The following is a 4924-nucleotide window of genomic DNA, read 5'->3' as shown; positions in this document are numbered from 1 at the left end:
TGCAACCCTATAGGTGGAACAACAATATGAACTAACCAGTACCCCGGAGCTCTTGTCTCTAGCTGCATATGTATCAAAAGATGGCCTAATAGGCCATCACTTGAAAGAGAGGCCCATTGGACTTGCAAACTTTATATGCCCCAATACAGGGGAACGCCAGGGCCAAAAAAGGGGGAGTGGGTGGGAAGGGGAGGGGGGGGGTATGGGGGACTTTTGGTATAGCATTGGAAATGTTAATGAGCTAAATACCTAATAAAAAATGGGAAAAAAAGAAAGTCCATAATTGGTGCAGCTGGAAGAGAGATACCCAAGTACCTACCTCAGTATCCATGGCCCAGGGCACCAGAGACCAGTATGATGAAAGACTATATGATCAATAGATGGAAAAGATGGAGTATGTATTGTAGGGATGGGAGAGAAATTATAGCTGAGCGTTTTGTGCCCTATGGAGAGAGGTAGATCTGGAGACATGATGATGTTGAGGAACAAGCAGACATGAGCAGCCTGCTTAATACCTTGGGTCATGGTGATGTTTAGGCCTGGGATGCTGACTAGGGACCTGTCTGGGTTCATTTTGGTACTACAACTAGGGTATATATTAATGTTTGTGGCTCGAATTACCACCAGAGGCCATGTGGATGGCCCATGTCTGGGCTGCCATTTGAGAACCTCTGATGTTTATCAGCAATGCTGCTGACAGGGTACATACTGACTGATCTGAGTTGTCTGTGCTGCCATCTGAGGCAATGATGATATCTAGTCCCTGCTGCTGCCATGTCATGTCTGTGTCAATGGTCCTATCACAACCAGGGTATCTGAGGTCTGTGTTACTACCAAAGACCATGTGGATGTCCATGGACTGGGTTTATGCCTGAAGTCATGTTGATGTCTTTGCAGTGTGATAATGTGACATTCACCTGGGCAGCATGAGAGAGCTGGCTCTGGTGGTGTGGGACTAGGAGAGCTGGTCCTGCAGCTTGCTAGCTGTGATACTCAGGAGAGATGGCCCTAGTCCTCAATTGAGGAGGCCCAAAGGGCATGAACAAAGGAGCACTGTCCCTGCCCGTATTCTGATGTGTGATGACATGAGTGCAAAAGAAATGCCCATATAGCTACCTGTGGCAGGAAGATGAGCTGGCCTTGAGAGTGTGAAATCAGTAAAGTTGGCCCTGCACCTCATCAGGCAAAAGCAGGAGAGGTGCCCCTAATGGCATGGGCAAAAGAGAGCTGGTGGTATGACCAACTCAGTGTCTACACAGTCCCAGATCCAAGACTCTGAATTTTCCTACCCTTACTTCAACAACATCTATGAACTTCTGGACTAAATGAAGTGACTTGAACATCCAAAGCTTTAAAATCTCCATAACACAGGGGAATAACAAGATATCCAAGAGGAGTCCTAGTGAGGATTCAGTATTAGAATGTAGCAGAAACCAGAGGCCCCAAACCAGAAAAATGACTCATCACAATGAAGATTTGCAAGTAAATCTGTCTGGCAAAACCAAGTCACAGACCTTTCAGTATATAAGAATGCCATCATAAGTAATTTTAATACTATATTCTTTTAGCACAACAGTGATAATTGGTTTTACTCTTGGACCATGGCCTATCCAGACTCAAGTACTTGGCCTCCCATCATTGGGTATGGGTTTTATCTCATCAAGGAGCTCTTATCACCAATCAGCTATTTGTTTATTCCTCCTACAAACTTTGTGTCACTTTTATACTACCATATCTTTCAGGCATGTCACTATTGTAGAACAAGTATTTGTAGCTGGTTTAGTGTTTTTCCTTTGTCCACTGGTAAAATGCAGATTATTTTCTAGTACTATGAATCCTAGTCAGTAGGGGTAAAGTCTTTTGGTAGGAAACACCTAGACTTCTCTGGTTTAAGAAATTCTGTAGGTGTTGCCATCAGCAATAAGGCCTTACCATCTGTATGTGTAGAGCAATCAGTAACCTTGACAATGGCATTTTTTGTTTGGGAATCACATCAAGCCCATTTGTCCTACAACTTGATTAGATATAATGCATTTTTGATACTAGAAACTTCATTTTGTGTGTTCTCTTTTGACAGGAGATATCAAGCTGGTGCTCTCCTGTATTATTTTGAGATTCCATTTAAATCACTGTATGCATGTATGTATGTATGCATGTATGTATGTATGTATGTATGTATGTATGTATTTTTCTGTTTCTACTGTTATAGGTTTTCATGTGATCCATCAAATGGGCAAAGGTCTTTTTGAGCTTTGCATTTGATGGAGGACTAATATCTAAAATATATAAAGAGCTCAAAAAGCTTGAAATCAAGAAAACAAATAACCCAATAAAGAAACTGGATATAGATCTAAACAGAGATATCTCAAATGAGGAATCAAATGGTTGAGAAGCTGTTGTGGGAAGGATCAAAACAAAATAAAACAGCATGTTCCCACACTTGTGCTGGCAATTCTCTGCCCCGGCAGACTGGCAGGCCATGCACTGGCAGGCAATGGCCCACCTGCTTTATCTCGTGGAGACTCTGACTCAGTGCTCCATAATCTCTCTACCCAGCTCACTAAGTTCCTACTGGTGGGTTGCTATCATGCCAGCCCCATGCTTCCAAACCTCCACAATCTTTGTGGTGCACTTCAGGCAAACCCATGCTTGCTGCTGTACATTTATATCTTGAACCCAGATGAGCCACCACGTGAAGGAAAATGCAACACAAAGTTAGTTCAGAAACAATGGTAACTCAATCACTCTGAGCAACAACTAAAATCCTAACTTGTAAGCCTTATTAAATCCAAATCCTCTGGTGGTGAATCCTGATGAATCTGCCATTGAAACCGGAACAGACTCATAATTACATCTTGTCCTCACACTATCCTAGTCCAGAGGACCTAATGCACTCCTGCTTTCCCTCTTTCCCTCTCCAACCCAGAAGTCCTGCCTATGTGGGCAGAGATTGGCTCCTCTATTCATTAGGGGATTGGTTCACAAGAAGTCACCTGAGTATGACTCACTACTTGTTTGCAACCCATCCCAGGAGAGCAGAATTAGCATCAGCATACAAACAGCACCAGGCCCATCCACCACAACTTAAAGAAATGGTCAATATCCTTAGTACTCAAGGAAATACAAATCAAACAACTTTGAGATTTTATTTTAACCAGTCAGATTGGTCAAGACCAATAAACACATGACAGCTCATGCTGACCAGCATTGACAGAAGCAAAAATATTGATTCATTGCTGGAGGGAGTGCAAAGATATGCGGCCACTATGGAAATCAGCACAGCATTTCCTTATGAAGTTGGACACTGATAGACCTGAAGGTTCAGCTGTATGACTCTTGGTCATAGGTCATAAAGGTTGCTTAATTCTATCACAGAGAGATTTTCTAAACATTTTCCATTGCTGCTCCCTTTGTAATAGATAACAATTAGAAACCTATTTCATGTCCATCAACAAATGCATGAACAGAGACAATTTTGGTTCACTGTAAAATTGGTGAAAATTGCCCTTTCATAAGAACAATTTTAAGTTATCCTTAACTACTTAGTCCTCTCAGATTAATATTTAGGATTGGAGATTTTAACTTCATAATTACTCTGGTGGAGGTAATGGGGTATTTCTCTTTGTTTCAGTGGAGATGTTTAAGTGTGGAATGATATAATTCCCACTTCATACTTCTAGTACCTGTACAGTGAAATTCACCAATCCTCCAAAATTGTTGCTTTGTTGATTATTTCACTTCCATTCCCTCTCTCAAAATTTCTTTAAAAATGTCCAATGGCATTTTACTGAATCTATAGCAGTAGTATCCATATCCTTATGGAGCTGTGAAAACTCATGGCTATAGCTTTACTCATTTGGTGAAGTCTTAACTTCTTTCAGTATTTTGTGATATATCTTACACATGTTGATAGTTTTTAAGGTGCTTTATTATTTATTTTTTTCTATATGCTCCTTTCCCCTGTTAATTTTTTTTTGTTTATGTTGGTGTCTAAGTAAGTTTAACAAGGGGTGTTTAATTTACTATGGATGAGTTTAGAGATTGAGTCAAGTCCTCAGTGGATGTTATTGTGTGACTTAGGAAGAATCATTCATGTCAAGGACCAAGGCCCATGGAATGACAGAGCCTTCCACAGGTGAAGCTCAGAAGAATTGCAAAGGACACCTAATGTTTGACTGTGAATGGTGTCTGTTTGTGCATAACATGTCCACTGTATCTGTTTTCCCCCAAGATTTTTATGGCCTGAAGACACTTCCCCTACAGAGACTGCACCTACTGAAATAAATTAAACTTTACTCCTTGTTTGACTGTATGCTATAGATTTACCTACTGCTCAGCTTCATGGAATAAGTGCCTCACAGTTTAACTCTCAGTAATAAATATACGATGCTTTCATGTGCTGCATATTCTTAGAGAACCCACAGAACCTGATCACAGCTTTTCTGTGTCAGTGTGTCTATCATTTCTTCATTTGCTCACTGCCTCAGTTAGGTCAACCCCTGGAGCATGTGGAGTAGAGAAGAACTACATTAATTCTGGTGTGCTGATTGATAAGGGCACAATAGAGGACAATACTGATCCCTTCCCCAAACTTTGTCAATATCTAATATTTCCTGGGGAATTAATGTCTCACGAATCTTTTCTTCATACAGAACTGACTTTTGACAGATTGAAACTTTTGCAGCCCCAGTAATGACAGCTGTAACTGGATGGAGCTACTTCATGATATTTGAATTCCAAAAACCACAGGTCATCAAAGAACAATCCCAGTACAGATGTCTGATACTTCTCTATGGTCAGTTCATCAAGAAAACCTCACAAGGGGCTGCAGAGATGGCTCAGCGGTTAAGAGCACTGACTGCTCTTCCAGAGGTCCTGAGTTCAATTCCCAGCAACCACATGGTGGCTCACAACCATCTGTAAT

Source organism: Mus caroli, chromosome 6 (genome assembly GCF_900094665.2).
Source record: "Mus caroli chromosome 6, CAROLI_EIJ_v1.1, whole genome shotgun sequence".
Taxonomy (NCBI): Eukaryota; Metazoa; Chordata; class Mammalia; order Rodentia; family Muridae; genus Mus; species Mus caroli.
The sequence above is the reverse complement of the archived record's forward strand: the minus strand, read 5'-3'. Positions refer to the sequence as shown.